Source organism: Pelobates fuscus, chromosome 5 (assembly GCF_036172605.1).
Source record: "Pelobates fuscus isolate aPelFus1 chromosome 5, aPelFus1.pri, whole genome shotgun sequence".
In the NCBI taxonomy this organism is placed as follows: Eukaryota; Metazoa; Chordata; class Amphibia; order Anura; family Pelobatidae; genus Pelobates; species Pelobates fuscus.
The window spans coordinates 322,321,222-322,335,725 of NC_086321.1; positions in this window are offsets into that span (position 1 = coordinate 322,321,222).

Sequence of the window (14,504 nt, forward strand, 5' to 3'; positions counted from 1 at the left end):
TACTTGCATTTAAATGCCATCTCCACATACAAACACACCCCTACATTCATACAAACATACTTCATACAAAAACATGCTTACACTCAAACACACTAATACTGCTCAGTGCTAAATACAACCCTGCATGCATGGGAAAATGGTAGCGCCCCAGCTGTCAAAGCATTGTTGGAGTTGCATGACAGATGGGGATCTACCTTTTACCCCCTCTTGCCCAAAATAATTCATGCACCAGAGCCCTCTCTACTTTACGTCCGCCTCTGCGTTGGGGTGGGGGGCATGATTGCATGCCAGGGAGGGGACGACAGGGTTCAGGGGGCCCAAGCAAATGTTTGCCCAGGGTCCAATCCATATTAAAGACGGCCCTGACACTAAAAAGTGACCAGTTAGGGTTGGTTTTTGGGTAGATTGGACAGGATGGCTTGGGAAAACACATACTTCCATGGTAACACCTAGATGTTAATTACTCTGATCTTCTGATCTCCTGATAACATGACCCTCGTAACCTTTAACCCCTTAAGGACAAAACTTCTGGAATAAAAGGGAATCATGACATGTCACACATGTCATGTGTCCTTAAGGGGTTAAAGTAAAGATTTGTATCCTCTGTACCCATTGATGACAACCTCCTTTAAAATTTAAATGGAATTCCATTGTGAAACCAGATAGCTTATTACACAACTGACCTTCACAAAGCATATGTCAATATATTAAAATAGAAAATATAATTTTTAAAGGCACCCCATTTCTTACAGTCCCCCCCTGGAGGGCAATTGACTAGAAAATGAGCCCTCTCAAATAAATACAGTATCTTTATTATATGTGCTGTGAATAATTACGTATTTTACCAAGACACAAGTGACTTGACAACCACAGATATTTAAATATTAGGGTACTGCGAGGGATAATTTAGCCGAATCATTGAGGCACTCACAGTTATAATATTTCACCAATAATTTGAACTCCTTCAGCCATATCCTTAACCTTCCATTACCTTCATAGGCTCGACATAGGCTCACTGCAACCATTAGATTACACTCCCATCACGCTCAGTTACCTGTGCTTCCACCACATTGTTCCTCTAACTTTGGCCTTACTTACTTTGAGCGATTAGGCCTCTGACCTCTGCCCACCATGACACCTGGTGTATTTTCACACCAACAGCAGTTCATTTGCTGTTCACTTACATAGTGTATTTAGGAGACCACACAAGGGAGAAGCATAGTTTATTGTTGTGAGTGGAATTTCTTTGGAATTTTCCCACGCTGTGTAAAATGACACAGAGCACACTGATTGGTGGATTAAGAAACCAATCAGAGTGTTATGAGTCAAATTACACAGCGTGGGAAAATTCCAAAGAACTTTCCCACGCTGTGTAAAATGACAATGAGCACTCTGATTGGTGGATTTCAAGCCAACCAATCAGAGTGCTGTGACAGGTAAATGTAGAGACTTACCTGTCAGTCTCTTCATTTACCTGTCAGAGCACTCTGATTGGATGGCTTAAACCCACCAATCAGAGTGCTCTGAGCCTAATTGCAGGGCAGGGCAAGGCTTTATAAGCCTTCCCCCGCCCTGCAGAGCTCAGTCTGCGCGGAGCCCTCCATGGGTGAAGCAGGATTTTTTTTTTGTGCTCGATTTTTTTATTTTATTTTTAAAGTGCATCAGTTATTCTGGATTTTTATTTGGTCTTTTTTGGGGCTGAAAAAATAAGATTTAGAAAAAGGAGACATCAAATGGTAAGTCTATTTTTTTTTTACAGGTATATAGACAAGGGTTCCCCCTCATTATTTTTAGGATGAGGGGGGTAGGTAGGTCCCCCCCTTATTGTTATTTAGGGCCCCCACCCGCCGCGCAGGGGTGGGGGTCGAGGGGAAGGACATTAGATCCCCCCGTTATTGTTATTTAGGGCCCCCACCCGCCGCGCAGCGGTGGGGGCCGGGGGGAAGGACATTAGACCCCCCCCGTTATTGTTATTTAGGGCCCCCACCCGCCGCGCAGCGGTGGGGGCCGGGGGGAGGACAGTAGGTCCCTCCCCAAATTCTTATTTATGGCCCCCACCCACCGTGCAGGGGTTGGGGCCGGTGGGGAGGACATTAGGTCCCCCCTGTTATTGTTATTTAGGGCCCCCACCCGCCGCGCAGCGGTGGGGGCCGGGGGGAGGACAGTAGGTCCCTCCCCAAATTCTTATTTATGGCCCCCACCCACCGTGCAAAGGTGGGGGGTGGGGGGAGGACAGTAGGTCACCCCCAAATTTGTATTTATGGCCCCACCCACTGCGCAGGGGTAGGGGCTGGGGCGGGGAGGACAGGAGGTCCCCCCCTCCATATTCTTATTTAGGCCCCCCCACCCATCGCACAGGGGTGGGCAATAGGTTATATAGCGAGTAGGGGCTGAATTTACTAATACTAAGTAATCTTTACTTAGTAATAGTAAATGTGGCTGAAAGACCAATTTAGGTCTTTCAGCCTTTTGCTAGATAGCTCCCTAATACCGTGGGAATTAGGGAGCTATCTACTAAGTGGCTACTTATTTTATGTTATTTTTAAGTGATTTCCCTATCCACATTTGTTTGCAGGGCACTTGTCCTACTCTTATCCCCATTTTACTTCCTTTTGTAGCCCTCTAGCCATTTCCAGGAGTTTTTTAGAGCCATTTTTGTGCCCAAAAGTTTGGGTCCCATTGACTTCAATGAGGTTCGGGGTCGGGGTCAAGTTCAAGCCCGAACCCGGACTTTTTTTCCAAAGTTCGGCCGAGCCCGCCGGACATGAACATCTAGGTGTCCGCTCAACTCTACCCAAGACAATATAAAATATACAAAAGTGTCTAATTTACCTATATTCTATACCCCACCTTGAGAGTATAAATTAAAAAAACAAAAAAGACAAAGCATAATCATTATCATTATATTGTTCACCCCACTCAAGGCAATGTCCTATATTCCCATAAGAGTGTTAAATACAATAAAAATGTTGCCTGATTCCCCAACTTTGCAAGCCCATTACTTCAGTGAGCAAGCCTGATCGTCTGCAAAGCATGATTCCCCAACTTTGCAAGCCCATTACTTCAGTGAGCAAGCCTGATCGTCTGCAAAGGTAGCCTTCTGGAAGACCACACCTTTATTTATTTTTAACTTAACGACCCTGTACATTTATTTTATTTTCATTTTATTTATCCTGTGTACATTGTATATTTCCTTGTATTTATATCTTGTCTGTTATGCTAAAGTGTAGTTTTGCTAGCCCTGTATGTAATTGTTTTATTCACCTATATGCATTCCTCTATTTCCCCTCTGATTTGTGACTGACCTCTGACCCCTCCCTTCTCTTATTGATATGTTTGTTTTTATTTGAATATCCATCTCTTCATCTCTGTACCTAGATACATATCCCCCCTCCCTTACATTTATTGCAAGCTCTCTGACCCTCACATCTCTTTATTCAACAGCTTGATTCCCCAACTTTGCAAGCCCATTACTTCAGTGAGCAAGTCTGATGCCCACCCCATGCTCATTATTACATTTATAGATTGTCTGTCACACCCACATTTTAGTTAGGTTAAAAAAAAACTGCCTCTTATTAGTACACTCCTGCACTTTCTTAACCCCTTCAGGACAGAGTCAATAGTGCACGTTCTGATCAAAACAAAATGTAAACAAAAACTGGAATTTGCGCTATATGTCTGTTCACCCGTAGTTCCCCTCTTTCAAATTATATGCACCCACACTTATTATATATCATTTTGTTCAGGAGAAACAGGGCTTTAATCTATCATTAACTATTCATATATGGAACATAATTTATTATGAATAAAATTTAAAAAATTGTGAGAAAATAAGATTTTTTTTTAAATTTGCATTTCTGTCTGACATTTTAACTGTGAATGTCATAACACAAAAAATGCACATATTTGTAATCAGCGATGTCTCACGAGTACAACAGTACCCCCCATTAACAGGTTTTATGTTGTTTTGGAAAGTTACAGGGTCAAATATAGAACATTCCATTTTCTTTTTTTTTTTAAATACTTTATTTTTGCATCCTGTCGGACAAAGAGAAATGAAAACATTGCACAGGCTTACGCAGAAGCCATAAAATATATATAGACTTGTAGGAATAACAGCCATGAATTACTGTACATAAACTTCAAATAAGAAAATGCCACTTGCGGCTTGATGTCATCACTGTCTCAGTCCACCAGGGGGTTTTGTCTTTTTATAAATCCGCAAGCTATCGTGGTGATGATACCATTCGAAGAAAGAAACAACCGTGTAACACAACATATTATACATAACTTCATGCATTGTAACCAAATAGGGTTGCCTCATCCCTTAGTAGAGGGGGTTTACCCTAGTGCACCTTGCCTTGCGCCTATCTTGTAGTGCGATTTATGTTTAAAGTGCGATTAGGGTCATGTTGCACGGTAATACATCGTTGCTGTGTATTGGAAGTATAAAAAACTAAATGAGATTAAGAGTGGAGAGAGAAGAAAAAAGGGAAAGAGAAGAAAAGAAAGGGGGGGCAAGAAGGAAAGGGAGGGAGGGGGGCACAGGGTAGATGGGGAAAGTCGTATGCAACGTCTCAGAGCTGCTTGGCAATGATCGTATTTTTTATCGTTATGTGGTGTTTTAGGCGGTGACCGGGAGTACATAGCCGTGCCATGGTTCCCATACTCTGTCAAATTTCGGTGTGGTGCCTTTCAATCTGGCCGTCAGACTATCCATTAGGTGTACCTCTTTTATGTTGCCTATTACTCTCTGGGTGGTTGGTAAGTCTGTTTGGAGCCACGTTTGTGCCATCGATCTCCTGGCTGCCAGTGTAATTTTATGCAGTAATGTTTGTTCAACTCTTGTCCAATTGTCTACTGGTCTGTTCAGGAGGTATGTCCAAGGATTGAGGTCTGGTGCCTTATGGAATATTCCATTGACTAAATGATGGATTTTAGTCCAGAATGTCTGAGCTTTGGGGCAATCCCACCACATGTGGAGGTATGTACCCTTGTGTCCGCAATCCCTCCAACAGTCGTCAGTGGGTGTCTGGCCCATGCGGTGTAATGTGACTGGGGTGGTGTACCACCTGAACATTGTTTTGTAGGATTGCTCCTGCAGTGTGACACTTATAGATACTTTATGGTTGGCTTCCCATATGTCCCTCCATTCCTCCCCCTCTAGTACCTCTCCCAGGTCTCTTTCCCATGCCTCCGTATATGTCAGTGGTCCCCACTCTTTTGATTCCGAGCATATGTGTGCATACATGGTGGTAATTAAGCCTTTTCGTGTATGCTCATTCAGACACATTCTTTCATAGAATGTTAGAGGGGTGGTCGCCGCCTGTCGAATGTCAGTCCGTTGGACGTAGTCTCTGATCTGTAAATAACGGAAGAAGTCTGCTGGGGTGAGGTGTGTTCGCTGTTGAAGTGTGTCAAAGGGGACTAGTTTCTTATGTTCATACATATGGCAGATTCTCTGTATACCTGCCGTCTCTATGTTAGCGAAATCCCCAGCCGCCATGCCTGGGGGGAAGTCCCTGTTCCTCAGTACGGGGGTCATGGGTGAGTGCCTAGATGTCAAGTTATATTTATGGGCATACGAGTCCCATATGGTTAGGGAATTCAGTATTGCTGGGCAGGTCGTCCTCAGGATAGGCCTGGCTTCTTTGTGCACCCACAGGTGATACTGCGGGAGGTCGGCCCCTGTCATAAGCGACTCCAGGTCAACCCACCGTCTGGCCCCTAGGGGAGAATGCCACATAGCGATCTGTGCCAATTGCGCCGCCAGGTAGTAGGAGTAAAGGTGTGGCAGGCCCAGCCCTCCTCTCTGTTTCTGTCTATATAGTACATTTCTGGATATCCTGTGTCTGCGGTTGTGCCAGATGAAATCGCCTATTGCCTTCTGGAGGTGTGCCAGGTCTGATTTGAGTAGTCTGACAGGTAACGCCTGAAAGAGAAACAGTATTCTCGGTAGGATGTTAATTTTTACTGTGTGGATGCGCCCTATCCAGGAAATGGGTTTGTCTTGCCAATTGTCCATGTCATGTATGAGTGTCTTGATCAAATGGGTATAGTTCAGGTGATGTATATCTTTTGGGTCTGCAGGTAGGCGTACTCCCAGGTACTTAAGATGGTCACGTACTATCGGAATGTTGTGAGTTTCCTGTATGGTCTTTATGTCCTCTGGTGTCATGCCGAGCGGGAGGACACTTGATTTATCCAGGTTCGCCTTGTAGCCGGAGAAGGCCCCGAACTGTGTCAGTAGGCCTCTGAGTGCCGCCATGGATGCTATGGGGTTCGTGAGGGTCAGCAAAACATCATCTGCGTAGGCGGAGGCGAGAAACTCTTGGCCCCCTACGTTGATCCCTGTAATCAGGGGGTGTCGTCGCATGGCTTGCATGAGCGGCTCAAGCGACAGCACAAATAGGAGGGGGGAGAGGGGGCAGCCTTGTCTGGTTCCGTTCTTCAGAAAAAAGGGTTGAGGTCCAGCTCCAGTCATCCTAATCTGCGCAGAGGCCTGATTGTACATGGCCCTGATTGATGTCACGTATCGTTCGGGGAAGTTCAGGTGTTTCAGTAGGTCGAAGAGGTACGGCCACTCGACCCTATCAAAGGCCTTCTCCGCGTCCAGCGAGACCAGTAGCGTGGGGGTGGTAGAGGCCCTCTGTCGCCATATTAAATTTATGTTTCTCCGGGTGTTTTCAAATAGCTGTCTGTCTGGTACGAACCCCACCTGGTCAGGGTGGATCAGAGTTTTCAACACTGGGTTCAACCGGTCCGCTAGTATCTTCGCCAGAATTTTAATATCTTGATTAATCAGCGAAATGGGCCTGTAGTTATCTGGGAGTAGTGGATCCTTGCCCGGTTTCTGGAGGAGAATTATGTTAGCAAGTGACATACTGCTTTCCGTGTTGCCGCCCTCCATGAGGTCGTTGAACACTCGCGCTAGATGTGGGGACAATTCCTCTTTAAAGGACTTGTAGTACGTCCCATCGAAGCCATCTGGTCCCGGTGCCTTGTTACCTTTCAGGCCTGCTATAGCCCTTTCTACTTCCTCCCTTGTTATAGCTTCTCCGAGGAGCTGTGCTGATGCCGTCGAGAGTCTTGGTAGGTCTAGGTCCCGCACAAAATTGTGCATTTGCCTGTCAGCTTCAGCCTGAGACGTTTGAGACCGGGGTGTGTGGTTGTACAGCTTCTTATAATAGTCGGTGAATACCTGTGCCACCTCTGCTGGGGTATTTTTTATCGTTCCGTCTCTGTGTTTAATCGCAGTGATTGGGGCCCGGTTTTGCCTTGGTCTCAGGGTCCTGGCTAATAAGGTGTCCATTTTGTTCGAGTGTTCATAATATGTTCTCTTGGTCCAATTAAGGGCCTTTATGGTGTCATCCATTAGTACAGTGGTCAAGGATCGCCTGATCTTTTGCACTTGCTCTGTGAGTTGGGGGGTTGGAACGGTTTTATGTCTCTGCTCTGCTTTCCTCAGTTCCCCCAGTAGTCTGTGCACCTCTTTGGCCTTGTGAGCTTTCTTCCTCGTTGCAAGTTTAATGCACGTGCCCCTGATCACAGCTTTATGGGCCGCCCATACCGTGGTGGAGGCAACATCCTCCGTTTCGTTTTCGTGAAAGTAGTTTTGTATGTCGGCGCGTATTTCAGCTTTGGAGTCCTCGTCGCGCAACAGATGTGGGCTCATCCTCCAGTTCCTAAGGTGCTGCTGCGCACAGGTGGTCCAGCGTCAGGGTGACTTCGGCATGGTCTGACCAAGTAATAGAACCTATTGCGGTCTCTTTTACCTTTGCCATGCTTGTATCGTTAACGAGGAAATAATCGATCCTCGAGTAGGTACCGTGTGGAGCGGAATAAAAGGTGTAGTCGAGTTCTCCGGGATGCTGGGCCCGCCACACGTCAATCAGGTTGGTGTTTTGGAGAAAACCATGCAGCATTCTGTCCTGACCCCCCCTGCCCTGTGACCTCTGGGTGCCCGTCTTGGTGCTTCTGTCAGTTGCTGGGCACGGTGCGGCATTAAAGTCGCCCCCCATGATTAACATGCCGTACGGTAGGGCCTTAATTTTATCTGTCAATGTCTCCCAGAATTTTGCGTCCGGCATGTTAGGGGCATACACATTGATTAAGTGTATTGAATGGGAGTACAGTGTCCCCGACAGTATGATGAACCTGCCGTCCGTGTCTATGTCTGTGGAACGTATTTGGATCGGGCACCTGTTGTGTATTAAGATAGCCACCCCGTTGTGTTTGCGGTGTGATCTAGCCTCGTAGGATATAGGGTAAGTATTGTCTCTAATGCGAAGCGTCGTGTTTTGCGAAATATGTGTCTCTTGAATGAGAGCTACGTCAGGATTGTGCCGTTTGATCTCTCTAAGCATAAGGCGTCTCTTTCTAGGGGCGTTCAAGCCTTTAACATTTATGGAAAGTAGTTTTAGAGCCATATCTGTTGCGGTGATTGCCGCTCGGAGCCTGTTAGTGGGTTCCCTATCCGACCGTCCCTAGCGCTATAGGAGATATCGATCATTAGTGTTATAAGGAGAGCCTCCGCCTCTGAGACTATCGCATACCGGAGGGGGGGGGGCAGGAATGAGGGTACGTAGAGGGGGGAAAGAGAGACAAGGGTAAATAGAGAAGAGAAGAAAAAGGAAGAGAAAGGAAGAAAAATAAAAATAAAAAAAACTGGACTTACTAATCGCCAGCTCTATGTGGGGTGTCGTCCTCGCGTCCACAGATAGTACCCAGCCGGGTACCATACGGACTTCGGGTTACAAAGCCGTGGCAGGACCGCACCGCTTCCAATGCTGTATGTCAGTTCGATGATTGTAACTCTTTTACATGTAAATGCGTCCCAGGGAGGGACCAGGATATGTGATTCCGTAGGGCTGAAAGGCAAGGAGCCGCATCTCGGGGGGGGGGGAGGAATCCGCACGCGTGAGGGGCGGAACAGTGATCTAGTGGTAACAATTACGTTTATCCAGTGGGGGAATGCTGTACTATCAATGTAAGCACTTGTATCTTAACTAGTTATTTAGTTAGTTATGGGGCTTAGTGGGCCATCCCTGCTAACACTTCCGGGTGGGGTAGATGTCTGCTGCGGGGCTGTGCCGCGTGTATTAGGAGGCAATACCACTGGGTTCACATGCAGGTGGGTCAAAAATATCGTGTACATGCATTGGTCCCGAGCGCTGGCTCCTCACCTCCCTCCTTCCCGCCGCCGCCGCCATCTTGGCGATCTGGGGTCGCAGCTCGCGTGGCGAAGAATTCTGCCACGGATGCACCGGATTCCTGGCCCTTTTTTTGGTTCTTCTTCTGTTGTTGCCTCCTGTCCATCTCTGGGAGCAGATAGAGTGTCATATAATTGAGTTTGATCGAATTTAATAGCTAATGTTTGCTGGTTAGCGGTGCGGCGGAGCTCTAGGCAAACACGTCCAGCTCGCTCCGTGTCCAAGCCACGCCCCAGAACATTCCATTTTCAAATTGAAATTTTCCAGATTAGTAATGTTACCTTTGAGACGGTGTGGTAGCCCAGGAATGAAAATTACCCCCATAATGGCATAGCATTTGAAAAAGTAGACAAGCCAAGGTATTGAAAGTGGGGTATGTTTAGTATTTTTTAGTAGCCACTTAGTCACAAACACTGGCCAAAGTTAGCGTTCATATTTGTTTCTGTGTGAAAAAAGCAAAAAACGAATATTTGGCCAGTGTTTGTGACTAAGTGGCTACTAAGAAAGACTGGACATACCCCACTTGCAATACCTTGGGTTGTCTACTTTTGCAAATGGTATGCCATCATGGGGGTAATTCTCATTCCTGGGCTACCATACGCTCTCAAAGGCAACATAACCAATCTGGCAAATTTCAATGTGAAAAAAATGAAATGCAAGCCTTATATGTGACTCTCTAACTTTCTAAAACACCATAAAACCTGTACATGGGGGGTACTGTTATTCTCGGGAGACTTCACTAAACACAAATATTAGTGTTTTAAAACAGTAAAACATATTACAACAATAATATAGTCCATAAAAGTGCCGTTCGCTTGTAAAAAATGCGAAAAACGTCACTTTTACTTAAAATATCATCGTTGTAATACAATTTACCAGTTTGAAACACTAATATTTGAGTTCAGCGAAGTCTCCCGAGTAAAACAGTACCCCCATATGTACAGGTTTTATGGTGTCTTGGAGAGTTACAGGGTCAAATATAGTGTTTGCAAATTAAATTCTCTGCACTTTCTCCCTGTGTTGTCAGGCATGTCAATCAAATTTTAATTAATCAAATCACATAATTACGTTAAAAGATTATTTAAATATACACGTAGAATTTTAATATATATGCATTTATAGGTATTTAAATTCTACGTGTATACTAATGTAATCTTTTATGTAGTTATATGTATTTATCTATATATATTTGCGGTTATTTGTATTTTGTATATAGATAGATATATAGAGAATATGAAGAAATAAAAATATAGAGTCACAGCGTGTTACCCAAATAGATACCAAAACACTCAAAACACCCGTGTGGTAACCTCTCTATCCACACAAAAATCACAAAATAATATACATACAATGGGTGGAATAGTTCGGTTCAGGGTAAAAGACGATGGTATGGAAACAAATGGAATAACTGTGGAGATAAAAATAGTGTACAAGCACCTAGTGCAATATCATACAGTACAAGTAAAAACAACGTAAACTGAGTTCTTTAGTACTCACAAGGAGGGAGCCAATTGGAAATGGCTCAATCCAGATGCCTGTGGGATAGTTAGAAGGGATCCCACTCCCTTCCAAAGTGCAAATAGTGCTTCACCGGTTTCAAGGAGAAATGTCCACACCAACAAAATGTTAGGGACTAAATCCTTTTAATGAAGATGAATAAAATGCAGGTAATAATGTATAATACAAACAAAAAAGCAAACTCAATAAAATCCACTAAGATTGTGGTAAAATATAAAAGTCCTCTGTGGGGGTAAAAAAAAAAACTTGCAAAACGCGTTTCGCCCAAGTCCTGGGCTTCCTCAGTTGCTGATGGTGTCCTGTTTGGAGGTGTCCTTATGTATCTGCTCGGGGAGATGCTTACTTCCGTGTTCGCGCGCTTTCCCCGTTTCCGGTCGCGCGTCTATGACGTGTTTCCGGTCCGCGATCTGTAAACTGGATCGTTGTTGGAACGCATATGCGTTCCACATATTCAACAAACTTTATTGTTCTCGTTTTTCAGTCCGTGAACGGTGGGAATATCAAATAAAATGTTCGTTTTAAATGAAGTGCATAGAGAAGTAAAAATAGGTTAATCAAACGGATACATATATTTATAAATAGAACATATAAATGAACAGAAATGCAAAGTCTTATAGAAACCCTTAAAGATAAAGGGAAGTATATTCCTAAGTGTGTCTATTATTAATTATCTTATCTTAACAGTAGTTCAGATCTTCTTTGTGAAAATATTAATAATTAATAAAAACTTTCTGGGAGATGAAACCGAGAAGAGAAGGAAGGGCAATTCCTAAAAGGGGAATCTAAAACGTATTACAGAAAAAGAGAGTAAAAATATTGAGCCATGTGGATCATATAACACTAGATCATAAAATTCAACATATCAGACATATATACATAAAATTAGACTTTCAGAGAGATACAACTCTGGTATAGTCTCTTGGGGTCCCAATCGTGCTATATAAAAATTAAGAATAAAAATACCATATTAATATGCTAAAATGTGGTATACTACAAGATGTTATAAAAAATGACATATTTCGAAATCTGCATTAAGACCATTAGGTATGAGAGTATTAAAGTTAAAAATAAATCTCATTTCTTCTTTCCCCAGCTTATTAATATAATTGCCTCCCCTCCAATCCTTTTGAATTAATTTTATTGCGCAAAAAAATAGGCCTGTGGGGTCTTGGCTATGTTGACTTTTAAAATGCTGGGAGACAGAGTGCGTTTCAAGGCCTCTTTTAATATTTCGGACATGTTCCGCAATCCTCACGTTTAAAGGTCGTATTGTTCTTCCTATATATAAGAGATTGCAGGGGCATTTCAGGATATAGATGATTCCTTTAGAGTGGCATGTAAGGTGATCTTTGATTTTGTATGGTCGTCCTATTATTCCCCCTAAATCTATAAGGTGCCTTTTTTTATTTTTTGTGACTCTACATGGTAAGCACTCTCCACAGCCATAAAAGCCTATCAAATTATCCATAAAGTGCTTGGGTTTTGTAGTCTCTAGATTACTTCTGACTAACATATTTTTAAGGTTACTTGTGCCTCTGTAGATCATTCTTGGTTTAGGAGGTAGAATATTTTTAAGTATGGGGTCGTCCCTTAAAATGTGCCAATGCTTATTAATGGCTCTTTTTATCTTTCTCGTATTGCCATTATATTTACTAATAAAAGGGACTTCGTTGGAATTATACGACATGTTTTTAGATTTATATTTTAAGAGCTGGCTTCTATCTAGAAGTCTAATTTCTTCCATGTCTTTCTCCAGGTCTTTTTCGTCGTATCCTTTCTCTATGAACTGTTTTTTTATGTGTTCAGCCTGTTTGGTGTATTCTGTTTCTTCTTTACAATTCCTCCTAATCCTTTTGAACTGTCCCTTGGGGGCATTGGTTAGCCACGGAGTATGGTGGCAACTGGTTCGACTGATGTAACTGTTGGAATCCACAGGTTTAAAATAGTTTCTAGTAAAAATACTTGATCCTTTTATATAGATGTTCAGGTCCAAAAAATTGATGCTAGTACTACTCACATTACTGGATAATTTTATGCCCCAATCGTTATTGTTAAGAAACTCCAGAAATCGTGTCAGTTCGCAACTACTGCCAGCCATGACTGGAGGGCGAGCTTGGTGTCCTACCGCAGGTACATAGACGACATATTTTTTATCTGGGCTGGCAGTAGTTGCGAACTGACACGATTTCTGGAGTTTCTTAACAATAACGATTGGGGCATAAAATTATCCAGTAATGTGAGTAGTACTAGCATCAATTTTTTGGACCTGAACATCTATATAAAAGGATCAAGTATTTTTACTAGAAACTATTTTAAACCTGTGGATTCCAACAGTTACATCAGTCGAACCAGTTGCCACCATACTCCGTGGCTAACCAATGCCCCCAAGGGACAGTTCAAAAGGATTAGGAGGAATTGTAAAGAAGAAACAGAATACACCAAACAGGCTGAACACATAAAAAAACAGTTCATAGAGAAAGGATACGACGAAAAAGACCTGGAGAAAGACATGGAAGAAATTAGACTTCTAGATAGAAGCCAGCTCTTAAAATATAAATCTAAAAACATGTCGTATAATTCCAACGAAGTCCCTTTTATTAGTAAATATAATGGCAATACGAGAAAGATAAAAAGAGCCATTAATAAGCATTGGCACATTTTAAGGGACGACCCCATACTTAAAAATATTCTACCTCCTAAACCAAGAATGATCTACAGAGGCACAAGTAACCTTAAAAATATGTTAGTCAGAAGTAATCTAGAGACTACAAAACCCAAGCACTTTATGGATAATTTGATAGGCTTTTATGGCTGTGGAGAGTGCTTACCATGTAGAGTCACAAAAAATAAAAAAAGGCACCTTATAGATTTAGGGGGAATGATAGGACGACCATACAAAATCAAAGATCACCTTACATGCCACTCTAAAGGAATCATCTATATCCTGAAATGCCCCTGCAATCTCTTATATATAGGAAGAACAATACGACCTTTAAACGTGAGGATTGCGGAACATGTCCGAAATATTAAAAGAGGCCTTGAAACGCACTCTGTCTCCCAGCATTTTAAAAGTCAACATAGCCAAGACCCCACAGGCCTATTTTTTTGCGCAATAAAATTAATTCAAAAGGATTGGAGGGGAGGCAATTATATTAATAAGCTGGGGAAAGAAGAAATGAGATTTATTTTTAACTTTAATACTCTCATACCTAATGGTCTTAATGCAGATTTCGAAATATGTCATTTTTTATAACATCTTGTAGTATACCACATTTTAGCATATTAATATGGTATTTTTATTCTTAATTTTTATATAGCACGATTGGGACCCCAAGAGACTATACCAGAGTTGTATCTCTCTGAAAGTCTAATTTTATGTATATATGTCTGATATGTTGAATTTTATGATCTAGTGTTATATGATCCACATGGCTCAATATTTTTACTCTCTTTTTCTGTAATACGTTTTAGATTCCCCTTTTAGGAATTGCCCTTCCTTCTCTTCTCGGTTTCATCTCCCAGAAAGTTTTTATTAATTATTAATATTTTCACAAAGAAGATCTGAACTACTGTTAAGATAAGATAATTAATAATAGACACACTTAGGAATATACTTCCCTTTATCTTTAAGGGTTTCTATAAGACTTTGCATTTCTGTTCATTTATATGTTCTATTTATAAATATATGTATCCGTTTGATTAACCTATTTTTACTTCTCTATGCACTTCATTTAAAACGAACATTTTATTTGATATTCCCACCGTTCACGGACT